General features: G+C 42.5%; 1 pseudogene; it reads left to right on the forward strand.

The window, feature by feature from the left end:
- The window catches only part of LOC139311658 (zinc finger protein 721-like), a 32,245-nt pseudogene extending 22,931 nt beyond the window's left edge, over positions 1-9,314 (forward strand).
- The last annotated feature ends 5,758 nt before the right edge of the window (positions 9,315-15,072 follow it).

Genomic DNA, 15,072 nt, shown 5'->3' on the forward strand with positions numbered 1-15,072 from the left:
AAGTGTAAAAATATGAGGCCATCCTCAGTCCACAATTGTTAAATTGGCTGAAGATCAGAGGGGAGCAGGTTTTATTAGCGCTAGCTCTTAGATATTGCAAGTCTATGTCCACAAGCTGTTGGACTACCCTACATTGGACGTCCTTAAGGCCATAGTCTCCCAAGGCATCTCCCGAAAAACCTAGCAGGTGGAGTTTCTTCTTCAGCTCCCTCTCCCATCGAGAAGTATAGGAGTCAGCTAACACCAGGGAGAGGTAGCTACCAGGGGCTGCCAAAAAGAGTGCCCGAAACCACCATTTAAAGGTGTTAATCCATGCCATGCATTCGACTGATCGAATGCCCAATTCCAGGTACATCGAAGCAAAGCCAACACAGGGAGGGAGGCCCAAAAGTTTCCTAAAAAAAACAGCCTGAGATCTTTCAATACACTCCTTGAAGCCCCGTATCCATATAGGAATTCCGTAAAGAGTTTGGGCCAGGGTTTTGGCTTTGTAAATACGCAGAGCAGAAGGAATATGCTGGCCTCCTTGGGTATAGAAAAATCTTAGAATCTGCTGATGGCTACAGGAGGCCGAATTCAGCACCTGAGTTCGATGTCTAGTCCAAGCACCGGTGTTCTGAAAATGGATACATAAATACTTAAAATGGAGAACCTGCTTAACAGCATTACCCTTAATAGCCCAGTTGTATAGCTTCCGGGCTCTAGAGAACACCAATACTTTTGATTTATCATAATTAATGGACAAGTGGTTCTCAGCGGAGTAGGACCCAAATGCAGAAAGTAGCCTTTTCAGACCAAGCCTTGACAGTGATAGGAGGACCACATCGTCAGCATAAAGGAGAAGCGGGATCTTCGTAGTTGACAACTTTGGGGCGTGGGACTCAATATGTCCAATGTAAGAAGCCAAGTCAGATAAGAATAAGTTAAACAGAAGAGGAGCCAGGACGCAGCCCTGCTATCGGGATAGGATTTGAGAGTTTTCCTTGCAAACAGCACCTGACCTGACTAAAAGTCTGATTATGTAGGGATCTAATTAAGAACAGAAGACGTCTATCAATGGAACTTTTCAGCAATTTTGACCACAACAATTCCCTTGGGATTGAATCAAAGGCTGCCTTTAGATCAATAAAAGCAGTAAAAAGTTTACCACCTGGTATGGTGGTGTATTTATCAACCAGGTGCGCTAGGACAAAGCAGTGGTCCAATGTGGCACAGCCCGCTTTGAACCCAATCTGTTCAACACCAATAATGTTGGATTCCTCGACCCAGGTGAGGAGTCTGCGTTGGAAATATTTAGCATACAATTTTCCAATGGTGGAGAGCAGACTTATAGGACGATAATCGGCTGGGTTGTTCCTATTTCCTTGTTTAAAAACAGGAACAATGATTGCTAGACTCCAGGAGATAGGGATCCTGCCAGAGGTATTAATATGGGTGAAGAGTGTTGCTAAAAGAGGAATCCACCACTCGGGATTAGATTTTAGCAAATCAGGAGGTATAGCATCAGGGCCAGAAGCTTTGCCTGACTTGAGTTCAGAGATAAACTCACTAATCTCAGCGTGAGTCACGGGATGCCAATCCGGAATTGCAGGGGACAGTTGTGGTCCAAGTCCAGTCGTGACTTTTGAAGCCTGGAAGATTGACCCAAAATGGTTTTCCCAATCTCTGTTAGAGATACAACAGAGGGGGAATTCTTGATGACCAGGCAACGAACTGGCAACAATTTGCCAAAATAGTCGAGTGTCCTTCTGCTGGATGGAGAGGAGAAGTAAATCTCACTTCTCATTTTCTTTAGCCCTCTTTTTCTTAACAATTAATCCTTTATACTCCCGCTTCAGGCGATAATAGTCCTCAGGTAGGCGTTTATCCCCTCGATTACGATAAAGCAGGTAAACCTGACTAATCTTGTTCCTAAGCAGCAGACATTCTTCATCAAACCAGGGATTGCTTCTTGGATAATATGGGCCACTTGGCCTATGGTCAGCTCCTAGCTCCCTTTGGACACTATTAATTAGTGATTCGAAAGACGAGATTGCCTCTGTGTCACTGCATGTTAGGGCCTGGTTGTATAGGCTAAGACACTCCGGAGATGATAAAAGAGAGTGGAACTTCCTTTCAGTCTTGGAAGACCATTTGATCCTCCTTGCATACGAGGCCACGTAGGGATCCAATATTTGGGGGCCCCTAGGCAGATGTATATTTGAAAAGAGCCCAATAATTGTAACCAGGGGGTAGTGGGGCATTCCACAAAAAAGACATGGACTGCCTGTCTTAGTAGCTGGGAAACCAGCACAAAATCGATAACACTACACCCCCGTGAGGAACTGAAAGTAAATTCACCTGCTAGATCGCCTGGGGTACTCCCTTTAAGGATTATCTTATTATGTTGGGATGCTAAAAGGGCTAGCTGAACGCCGGCAAAATTTGTTAATTCATCCTTAGAATGCCTGGCTGAAATCTGGTGTCCTATGGCCTGGCAGATTTCTTGGGAGTAGAGTGCCTCAATCAATGGGGCAACTTAGCCTCCCAATCGGGCATTAAAGTCGCCCCCTATAAAGATGTGCAGCGCTGGAAATTTGGTTTCAATACAGGTAATATAACTCTCCAGCTCGCCCCATTGAGCCTTAGTGTTGACTTGCCTCACCGTCGGGGGAAGGTAGACGTTGAACACTAACATTTTGCTGCGACCTCTCTTAATTAGGAGCGCGATGGCTAAGGAGCCACAGGGGGGCAGCTCCACTGTCTCCACTTTTAAAGAGGTAGAGACTAAGCAAGCTAAGCCACCCTTAGGTTTTCCCGTCGTAGATTGTTTGGTAGCAGCCAAAGAAATGGCTGTAAATCCTGTAAGGGATATCTTATCACATGCCCAGGTCTCCTGAAGCAGGACCACATTGAATGACTGAATATAGTTGATAAATTCTGTGGTGCCGCACCTTCTCCCCCAACCTGCTATGTTCCACGAGAAGCATTTAAGTGTGCATGGGGGGAATGCCAGGTTTGCTAGTCATTCTGTATAATTAATTTTTTCCAGAGAGCCCTTCAGATCCAAAAAGATACACCCGTTATCAGATGGGAGTGTCACCCTCTTGGGAGACAAAGGCAAGGAAGAGGGGGAGGGAGGCGAGCCTTGTTCATGAGGCTGTAGGGCTCTGAACACAGTCCAGTTTGTGCTTGTAACATTAGTTGGTTGCTTAGCTGGCAGGCATTCAGTGACATCAGCAGACGGGGTTTGAAGTAGCCCTGGATCTTCAAATTTACGAATTGGACATTCTGGAGAAAGGGCCGAGGGAACTGCCTCTGGTAAATCGGTGTGGACTCCCTGAAGTCCAAGGGGATCCTTATCAGGTAGTGAAAGACTCCAAAGCTTGGATTTAACTGCAGTCAGACGCTTTATAATTTGGGCCCTTTCTGATTGTGGGAGCGCACGAAAGGAGTCGAAAAGCTGTATCTCCTCTAGATTCCAGAGATTGTCTAGAAATGAATCGATTTCATGGATGGATGGAATCCCAGAGGCACTGGCCTGAGGCTTTTTCATTAAGGAGCCTTGGAAGCCCTGGGCTGGTGTCGCTTCCTTTGGAGCCATCTCTTCTCAGCTGATCAAATCATGGCAAACTTCCTGATGAGATGTACCTCGCTGAGGGGGGTTGGTTTTACCGTCTGTAGGAGGAACAGCCAGGGTACCATCTGAGAGGATGCCATCAGGAGGTCTTACAGGAATGGATGAGTATTTAGTAGATGGACTAGTATCGGGAATGGCATTCAAAATTGGCACATTAATATGTGCTGCTAAGGGTCTTTTTGGGGGCTATAAATCTCCTGATGCTCACAGGTTGTCGATTTCTTAAAAGTGGCTTAATCGACATATCTTTGAAGACTCTACTTGGTAAGATGCCGAAAGCTCTTAGCAGAGATCTTCTCCTGAAGAATAGTTTAGGGGTGTTGGGGTTGTCAAAATTGAGAAACACTCTGGTACAATATACAGAGGAGGGTAAAAGTTCAACCTCCTTCAAATCATCAGCAGTCAACCACAATAACTAGTATATGGCCCCTTGCCAGCTGTATTGAATCCCATTGAGGCAAATTGCCATTAATGGGATTAATATTAAGGGCCACCTGTTTTGGCTGTAAAACCAAGTGGCTGCCCACGTCCAGAGGCGTGGAATTGGACCCACTGGCAGGGCCACACCAACCAGTACTCTCGCTGGGGGCCGACAGGGAGAGCTGTGTCACTGCATCAGGTTGCCGAGCAGTCAGTCCAGGGCAACCACCGGTAACTCAGGAAACTAAGCAGTCTAAAGTACTTATTATTTTATCAAGCTGTGACTGTATGCTCGCTGTTGTTTCTGCAACCAAGAAACATTGCTGGGCCAAAAGTTCAATAAGGGTAGGCTCATTTGAAGGTTGAGGGGGGACCGTAGTTTTTGGAGAACCTTTGTTCTCAATTCGGGGGGACGACACCCTCAGCCAACAGAGGATCACGACGACCAGCAGCAGTCTGATAAAAGGGAGCTAGAGTTTCCAAACAGGGAGGTCAAGGTCGAGTTAAAGCAAGGTCCTCAATCTTGGATTGCTTCAGGGAAGGTTGGGGAGCCAGGTCAGTAAGGGATCTGGTTCTTTTCCTTGACTTCATTATGTTAAATAACGCAACAGAGGGGGAGCTGTATAATATAACAAAAAGTCTAGTTTCTGAGGCGAGTCCGGAGGGAGTGGAGTCGAGAGGAAACAAACAAACCCTGATGCAAATAATAACTGAACTCCTCACAAGTAAGGCAAGAATCCTACCCTCCCAGCAGAGCAGGGAGCAGGGAGTAAGTAAAAATGATAAAATAAATAGAGTAATAAAAATGGTAGATAAAAATAATGACGATAAGCTGCAATCAGATAAAAGGGAGCTAAAGTTTCCGAACAGGGAGGTCGAGGTCCGTCTGACAGCAGAAGTAAATTAATTTTACTTTAAATTAATAGATAACCATAAGCCAACCAAACTTACAGCCAAACCAAAACAGTCTCGAAAATAAAGGGTTTTTTTTTTCCTGGATAGGTTCCAAAAACAAACAGCTCTAAATCCCCTCCAAGGTTAGGGGCCTCCACTGAGGTTTGTCAACAAGTCCGGTAATCCGAATTTCAGGCCTTGCAAGGAGAAGTCACAGGAATAGTCTAAGCCAGGAATGCAGGAGCCCTGGCTTGTAGTATTGTTAAAATGTATCTAAAACAAATGGTAGCCACACTATATGTGCTTTTATAAAGTCCGGTATAGAATAAAATAGATTAAAAATGAATTAAAAATATAAAAATACTTATATGTACGTTTAAAAAGAAAAACCTAATTTACTTTTGGAAGAGCTCCTTACAGCCGTTGCTGCCTGTCCTCCATTCCTCCATCATCCATCCACAGTCCTGAAATTACAAATGTTGCAACACCAGGGCCGTCATTCACACTTACGAATGACAGCAGAGGCGTTGCAACAACAATCATCCTACCTGTACCCCCACCCCACCCTGCTGGGATTTACGTTACGAGGATGTAGCGAGCCATCAGTTCCTTTGCCTGCTTGGGTGCATTTGCAGAAAAAAGAGGCCTAAAGTAGTGAGAGATACACAAGATCAACAGTGGGAAATCTGGCAGCACTGATCTCACATGATCTCACACTACAGTACTTTAGGCCTCTGTTCCCTGCTCACCAAGGCCTGCACGACATCCAGGGCAAAATGCTTTGGAAACAAAGGGGAGGCCTCTTTGTTTTCAAAGACTTTTGCCCTGGATCTCGTGCACTCCTTAGTTTGTAGGGAACACAGGCCTAAAGTACTGCAGTGTGAGATCCCGCAAGATTATTAGTGTGAGATCTTGCACTTCTCGTCTTGTGTGATCTCGCACTAAAGTAGTTTAGGCCTCTGTTCTCTGCGAACTAAAGCCTGTACCAGATCCAGCCAAAAAACCCTTGCCAGCCGATGACACTTTGGGGCAGCAAAATAGCCATTCTTGAAGCCTCCCAACCTTTCCACTCTCAGCGTGAAGAGCATTTACAAGCCAATGGGAGGCTTCAATCAAGGGACTTCCCTCCAAAGTCTCATCGCTGGGATCAAGGAACGGGCCGAGCGGGAGTCCTGCCTGCCAGACAGACGCCGTGTACTAGCTGCTCCAAGGTACACCGGGAAAGAAGGAGGTTTTTCAAAATTGTTTCAGTTCTCACAGGTCTCTGCTGAAATTAACCCACCTCAATAAATCTTAAATTTTCTCCTTATTCCTCCTTGGATGTTTCCCCTGATTATTCCATGACTCAAAACAGACTTTGATTGAGATTTGCACATATATAGATAATTGTAAAGAAAGAGATGTTTTCTAGATATTTTCAAAGCTTTCAGGACTCATGAATATAGAAATCATCCTGTCTATATCATACCACTGTAAGCATGCAAACATAAAACTGAAAGGAATTCTGGAAAAATTCAGAAGGAAATTCACTTGACTTTGTACGGTTTGATCTTTTTCTCTAACCCTGTTATCATTTTCATTTCTCTTTTGCTTTGAAGGTAATAATGGTCAGGAGAATCAAGATTCCTGTGAACTGTTCCAAGTGATCAATGCTAAAGATGGAATGGAGAAGTTTGGAATTCGAATGGAATTAGAAACCCATGAGAGAAAAGAGTCAAATGATTGGAATCAGGAAAGCTCATCTTCCACCGAGGCTCCGATGCAAGACTTTCTTGCCCAACAGGAGAAAATAAGGAAAAAATATATTGGGGAAAGTGTGAAGCCAATCAAAGCTAAATTACAAGTAAAAGAACACTATATAAGCCAAAACAAAGGAGAAGATGCTATAAGAAGACACAACGGACAAAGTTACAATGGGACATTCATTCCTTCTCTTGGAAATAAATTCCTTACATCTCAAAAAGTGATTGATACAAAAGAGAAGCCTTACAAATGTTTGGAATGTGGAACATGTTTTAGAACAAGCAGGCAACTTACTTCCCATGAAGCGATTCACACTAGGGAGAAGGTACACAAATGCAGAGAGTCTGGTAACAGGTTCAGAAGACGTAATAATCTTATTTCCCATAAAAGGATCCACTCAGGAGAGAAACCGTATAAATGCATGGAGTGTGGAAAGACCTTTGCTCAGAGCAGTGTCCTAAGAGTACACGAAAGGCTCCACACAGGGGAGAAGCCGTATAAATGCATGGAATGTGGAAAGACCTTTGCTCGAAGAGTTCATCTTATTCACCATAGGAGGATCCACACAGGGGAAAAGCCATTTAAATGCATGGAGTGTGGAAAGACCTTTGCTCGAAGATGTCATCTAATTTCCCATAAGAGGATTCACACAGGGGAAAAGCCATTTAAATGCATGGAGTGTGGAAAGACCTTTGCTGAGAGCTCTGCCTTAAGAGTACATGAAAGGCTCCACACAGGGGAGAAACCATATAAATGCATGGAATGTGGAAAGACCTTTGCTCAAAGAGTTCATCTTATTCACCATATGATGATCCACACAGGGGAAAAGCCATTTAAATGCATGGAGTGTGGAAAGACCTTTGCTGAGAGCTCTGCCTTAAGAGTACATGAAAGGCTCCACACAGGGGAGAAACCATATAAATGCATGGAATGTGGAAAGGCCTTTGCTCAAAGAGGTCATCTTGTTTCCCATAAGAGGATCCATACAGGGGAAAAGCCATTTAAATGCATGGAGTGCGGAAAAACCTTTGCTCAGAGCAGTGTCCAACGAGCACACGAAAGGCTCCACACAGGGGAGAAACCATATAAATGCATGGAATGTGGAAAGAGCTTTGCTCGAAGAGGTAATCTAGTTTCCCATAAGAGGATCCACACAGGGGAAAAGCCATTTAAATGCATGGAGTGTGGAAAGACCTTTGCTCAGAGCTCTGTCCTAAGAGCACACGAAAGGCTCCACACAGGGGAGAAACCATATAAATGCATGGAATGTGGAAAGAGCTTTGCTCGAAGAGGTCATCTTGTTTCCCATGAGACTATCCACACAGGGGAAAAGCCATTTAAATGCATGGAGTGCGGAAAAACCTTTGCTCTAAGAGGTAATCTTATTCGCCATAAGACGATCCACACAGGGGAAAAGCCATTTAAATGCATGGAGTGTGGAAAAACCTTTGCTCAGAGCAGTGTCCAACGAGCACACGAAACGCAGCACACAGGGGAGAAGCCATTTAAATGCATGGAATGTGGAAAGACCTTTACTCATAGAAATGGACTTACTCTCCACAAAATGATCCACAGAGGGGAAATGCCATTTAAATGCATGGAATGTGGAAAGGCCTTTGCTCGAAGAGGTCATCTTATTCGTCATAAGACAATCCACACAGGGGAGAAACCATTTAAATGCATGGAATGTGGAAAGGCCTTTGCTCGAAGAGGTCACGTTATTCGCCATAAGACAATCCACACAAGGGAGAAGCCATATAAATGAATGGAATGTGGAAAGGCCTTTGCTCAGAAAGATAGTCTTACTTCTCATAAAAGGATCCACGCTCAGGGGAAACTGAATAGCAATAGTAATTCCACTTAGACTTATATACCACTCCACAATGCTTTACCTCTTTGAGCAGTTTACAAAGTCAGCATATGGTGTCCAGCAATCTGGGTCCTCATTTTACCCACCTCAGAAGGATGAAAGCTGAATCAACCATGACCCTGTCAGAATCAAACTTCTGGCTGTGGGCAATTAGCCTATAGTACTGCATTCTAACCACTGATCCACCACATCTCTATAGATTTTTTTTTTATTTTACTTTTTTTTTTAATAAAAAAGTTTTTTATTTTATGAACAAACAAATATACAATATATAATCAATCATTCATTATATCATCTAAGTACATCTTTTCATTTCATTTAATGTAACATTTCCCCCACATTTACTTATCTGTTAATACATTTATCTGTATCCTAACCCAACCTTCAACCCCTCCTCCCCACCCCCCCAGAGCAAAAACAGGGTATAACATTTAACAAACATATGCTAAAATATTCTAACTTACTGCAAGATTCAAAACTCCCTCGCACACTTTAACTCCCTTTTTACAAATTATTCATCAACCTTCCTTTTATAAATTCTGAAAATCAATTAAATTAAATTCTTCCTAAGTATAAAAGCCTTTTTCTTGGCATGTAATCCAATAACTTTTAGAGTTTTAGAAACATTAACAAACACTAATAAATTTCATTCAAACCAAACACCATTCTTTTTCAACATGTAAAATACTAAAATCTCATATTAAACGTTCTAAAAATCTCTTACTACATCAATAAAATATTCTTACTTCGTTTCTCAGAATATAAATACACAACCTTCAGGAAACTATCCATTAAATTTTTATTAACCATTTTACTCTTCTTCCTTTCTTCCTTCTGCTTTTATTCTCAAGGTTCAAACATTTTAAAATCTTAATACATCAGTAAAACATTCTTCATTCCTTTCTTTCTATATTTTTTCCAGTTCTTCTTCTTTCCCACTGTTTTTATTTTAGAGAGTTTTTGAATTTTAATTTGAGGTTGATGTATCTTTAAAACTCGTTCCCTTCTTAGAATTATTTCCTCTAGTTTGAAACCCCCATATCGACTCTTCTTGCTTGTATAGTCGATCAATCCATTCCTTTGTCTGTAGAACCAAAAATTGTCACGATAGGATTTATCAGTTTGCAATAAAGAGTCTACTCATTGCTTTTCAATTATTTGTGTAGAAACCTCTTCCAAGTCCTTTGTTTCGCCTATATCAACCTCCATCTTAGACCTGACTGTCGAGATCCCTCGACACTGTGATCCGCAGCGGCACACATGAAACCTGCCTGACATCCACCGTTACTAAAGGACCTGTGGGGGGTGGATGGGGGGGTTGGTTGGTGGCTCACACGCACCTCGGTGGTGGGGGTGTTTTCTTTCTAGGCGGTCGGTCACGCAGTGGCCGGCATAGGGTGGACCCTTTTCCAGGTACCTTCCGGACGCTGGATTGCTGAGAAGACGTTGCGCGCATGCGCCATTAACGTTATACCCGGAAGGGCGTTGTATCAGCTGGCGCGAGTGTTTAAAAGGCGTGAGGAGGCAATTGCCTCTAACGCCGACTTTGTGCTTAAACGCATTATGTGTCACTTGTTGTTCTCCGAACTACACGAATGGATTAAATGGCTGAAGCAACCAACCGCTGTCTGGGGCGTTTTCTTTCCGTTCGTTTCTAGCGCAGCATCGAGTAGACACTGACGACTTCTTTGTCTTCCAAAGTCACACAGGGCTGGAAAATCTCTGCCTCCCCCACGACCAGCAGATCCCTATTGTGCTGCAAATCACACTTTCGAAAGATTCCATCAATTGACTCCAAAAGAGCAGAAATAAAAGAGTTTAAAAGTTCTTGAAAGGCCTTAACAGTCACAACTTGTGAGTTTGCTGACTCATCCAGCAGTAATCTTCCAGCCCCCCCCCGTCTCCATGCCCTCAGGCGCCATTTCTTTTCCTTTTAAACAAAGTTTCAAAATACTTGCATTTTTTTATTCTTCTGAATTTGCTCTGCCAGCATCCATAATCAAAATTTTTGTAATCCTTAAAATTGCATAGCTGGTGTGGTCATGAACGCCTTGGTCTGCATAAAGCAGACTCGTCCCGGATCTGGAGCACTGAAGAGTTTACAGGGAGCTCTCACCCTGCACACCCCAGGCTTAAAAAGAAAAACCTGGGGGTCTAGGGGAGCTATACCCAGACCCTTCTGCTCTTCTCTCCCCCTTCTTCCCCTGCTCGGGGATTGGGGGGAGAGTTTTAAGCCGCTAGACAGCAGATTTTCGCTGTTCTAGCGGCTAACAGAATCACGGGGCTGGAGCTCTCGAAGGAGCGTCCATCGGCATTCGTGGGGCCACAGGAAGTCCTCCACGTCTCTATAGATTTTGATCTGTATGCATATTGTGCCTTTCGGATCCAAACGAGACAAGGTAGAATCCAAGAAAATGAAATTTAATGTGGAGAAAAGTAAGCTTTTACAGCTGGGCAGGAAAAACAGATTACCTGAAACCTGGCTGGAAAATAGTAACTGTGAAGGGTCCTTGGAGTCGGAATGGATGATCAATTAACCACGAATCACCTGTGTGCAGCAGCAGCCAAAAACGAATAAAATCCTTGGTTGTATAAACAGAGGCATAGAATCAAAATCACATGAAGTATTAGTACCGCTGTATAAAGCCTTAATAAGACCACACCTGGAATACTGGTTGATTCAGGGGATTTCTTTAGTGTTAACTAATAGTGTTAGCTATTTTTGTTACAGGGATAATTTGTATTGGAGCAGCCTGCAGGTCTCCCAAAGGCTCTGTGCACCCTGTTTTTGCAAAAAACGGGCCCGTTTTTTAAAAAACGGGACACGAGGAACAAGGCTTCAGGAGGCCAAAAATGGCTGTATTCCATGTATTTTACTGTTACTATCTTCCTTAGTGGGTCGTGCAAACCGCTATTCCGAACAATGTTATTTATAGGGGGTGGGGGTGGGGGCAGTGGTGGGTTGGCCCGGTTCTCACCGGTTCTATAGAACCGGTCGTAAAACCGTCATGAGGCCCCGCCCACCGACCCCAACATCACCCAAACGCTTCTGCGTATGTGCAGAAGAGCGCGTGCATGCACGAGCGGCCCCGCTGCAAACCGGTAGTAAAGGTAAGTAGAACCCACCTCTGGGTGGGGGGCACTGAGGAGGAGTTTGTAGTACCAAGGGGGCGGTGGGCTGAAAAGGTTTGGGAACCACTGATCTGGGCTTTGATGATTAGCTATGGGATTATGGAAATAATGTAGACAAATGTTAATCTTAGAGTAAGAGTTTGATATATTTTTACTTATATCTGTACCAAAGAAAGTTGGAATTCATTCTTTTTCAGTTTTCCTTCTTTTCCTCTATCTTTCTTTCACTTTCACTCTTTCTTTCCTGAGCATTTTTTATTTCAAATGTTCTTTATTTGTTTATCCCCTAGCTTTGTATTTTTGGATGTATGAAGGATCAAATACTCAGCCATTGTAATTCTAAATTCCTTATTTACAGAAACAATACCAACATTTAGAATGAAATCCACTGGGAGCCCTCTAACCAAAAAGTGTTTATCGAGAGAAGATAATATTTGTAGCTCAGGGTTGAACTGTGAGGTCCTTGGTGCTCTCTGAGCTTGATGGTTTTTTTGCAGATGTTTCATTACCAAACTAGGTAACATCATCAGTACTAGAAGGGAGTGGAGATTGCTCTTCTTTTCTTTTCTTTTTTTTTTATTGAAAAGTTTTATAAGAAATACAAACAATTTTCTCCCCCCCTTTCCCCTTCCCCACATAAATTGTACATTTTCTTATACATAAGAAATCCTACATATACATGTTTCCCTTAAAGAAAGCATTAAAATAAGACATTTTAATTACATTCGGAGTTGCTCTTCTCTTTCTTCCCTCATTCCACAACAAACCCTCTTCTCCTCCTTTCTTTCCTTTCCCTCCCTCCTCTTCTCTCCTACTTTCTCCTACCTCTTCTCCCACCTCATCCTACTTCCTTTCCCTTTCCCCCACTTCTCTCTTCTTTTCCCCCTTCTCGTCTTCACTCCTACTCGTGTCCCCTTCCCTTCCCTTCCTCCTCTCCTTTCTTCCATTCCTCACCCTTCCTCTCCCCTTCCTACCCCCTCCTCCTCTCTCCTTTCTAACTTCTTTGCTGTGAAATATTTTCCTCCTTTAGTGTCTGAGCAACTCCTGTATTCTACTCATAGAATATACTTTCTTCTGCTAAAACATTTCTCTATTCACCACTTTCCCCCCCATCCCTTATCCCACCCTCCCCACCCCCACCCTGACTTCCCAGAGCAAAAACAGGGTATAGCATCTAACAAACATATGCTAAAATAAACTAACAAATTATAAAGTTCAAAGCTCCCACATGTTCTTTAACTCCCTTTGCTCCAATTCATCAACCTCCCTTTTATAAATTCTCAAAACCAATTAAATTAAATTCATTCTTCCTACTTATAAAAAAAAAAACTTTTTCTTGATGTATAATCCGATACTTTAGCAGTCTTACAAAAATAATATAGTCTTATATTAAGCATTTTAAAAATCTCTTAATACCTTTAAAACACTTATTTACCAAATATAAATTTCAGAATCTACAGGAGGGTGTCTTTCAATTTTTCAATTAACCATCTTAATACCTCTAATTTTTTAGAGAGCAGCCCTTAACTATCCAGAACTAATTATCATTTTGCAATAAAATTCTGAATTTAACATTAATCCTCTTCGCTTCAAAGGGTTAGACATCTTAAAAGCTTATACAATTTATCTCATATATCTTGTAAAATAATATAACCTTATGTTAAACATTTTAAAAATCTCTTAATACCATTAAAACACATATTTGCCCGATGCCAATTTCAAAATCCACAGGAAGATATCTTTCTTAATCTTCTATTCTTCTCTTCTTTCTATATTTTTTCCAATCCTTTTTTTTTATAAATTCTTTCAACATTTCATTTCATTTTCATTTCATTTTATTAAATTTGTATACTGCCCTACTCCCGAAGGACTCAGGGCGGTGAACAGCCGTAAAATAAAACATATAGATACAAAATTTAAAATAGAGATAAAACTAATTAAATAAATTTGGCTGAACCATTTTAAAACCCCAATAAATTAAAACCAAATTTAAAATTCCATTTAAAAAGAGGAAAAATTTAGGTCAGGCCAGCTTGATGGAAAAGGAACGTCTTAAGCGCAGTCCCCCCAGTTTTATTTTTGAAACTTTTAAAATGGTGATTTGAGGTTGATGTTTCTGAAATACTTGTTCTCTTCTTGAGATCGCTTTTTCTAACTTGAAATCCCCATTTCGTCTCTTCTTGCTTGTATAATCATTCAATCCATTTCTTTGTCCATATAGCCAAAATTTGTTGCCATAAAGATAGTCAGCTTGGAATAAAGAAACTATTTGTTGCTTTTCTGTCATTTGAATGGAAACGTCCACCAAAACCTTTGTTTCAACTGTACCAGCCAGTCTCTTAATCCTGTCCATCTCCTGATCTTCCATAAACAAATTCCTCTGAATAATTTCCTGCTGTCCCTTTAACAACTGCTTATATTTTCCCGAACTGTTTTTTGAAAAAGCCCTTTCGATTGTATCCAACAGGGCTGAAGTAAAAAAGTCTAGAAGTTCTTGAAAAGCCTGGACAGTCACGGCTTGGGAACTTGCTGATTCACCAGCCCTGTTGTCAGCCATATTTCAGCCACTTTGTATTTATACAGCTATCAGGACAACAATTCAACTCTTTTCCACACAGTATAAAAACCAGATTTTAGTTAAAGTCAGTACCAAATTCTTTTCCTCAATACCAAATTCTTTTCCTGGCCGCTTCCACTTTAAAACTTTCTCTTAGGGTGTAATCCAGTAACTGTATCACTGTTGCAAACGTTAACAAGCCTTAACGAGCACTTTCCCTGGTAAATTCCTCCTCCCGCTTTCAGGTGCCATTTTCTGCATTTTAAAACGGAATTAAAGTGTTACTTGCAAGTTTCCTTTTGTTTTCTCCTGATTTGCTCTGTCTGCTATCAAAGTAAAGATGTTAAAAGTCCCCCCATTGATTTTCAGCAGATTTTGGTCGCAGCTTCTAGCTCCGCTTTAGCGGAGTCGTCTCTGATCCGGAGTTGCTTGACAGGCTTCAATAGGGAGCCCACACACTTTGCGCCCCAAGATTTCTCCTAACGCACTTGGGGGGCTCTACCTCCGCCTGTTGACTCTTCTCTCTCCCCTTTGCCCGGGGAGAGGGTTCCAAGCCTCCAGACAGCAGTTTTTCGGCTGTTCTGGGGCTTTTACGGAACCAGGGATCGGGCGCTCGTAAAAGAGCGTCTTCAAACCTTGCGGAGCCAAGCGGAAGTCCGAGTTTGCTCTTATTTTCATATACTAGTGCCGTGATGGCAAACCTGTGACATGCCTTGCCATATCAGTGGACATGCCAGCTCAGCTCTGGGGTGCATGCGCGCGCCGGCCAGCTGATTTTTGGGCCTTCTGGGCCCACCAGAAGTAGGGAAACGGCCTGTTTCCTACCTCTGGAGGGCC

Source organism: Pituophis catenifer, unplaced genomic scaffold (genome assembly GCF_029215685.1).
Source record: "Pituophis catenifer annectens isolate HBS135680 unplaced genomic scaffold, rPitCat1.0.hap2 SCAF_2, whole genome shotgun sequence".
Classification (NCBI taxonomy): domain Eukaryota; kingdom Metazoa; phylum Chordata; class Lepidosauria; order Squamata; family Colubridae; genus Pituophis; species Pituophis catenifer.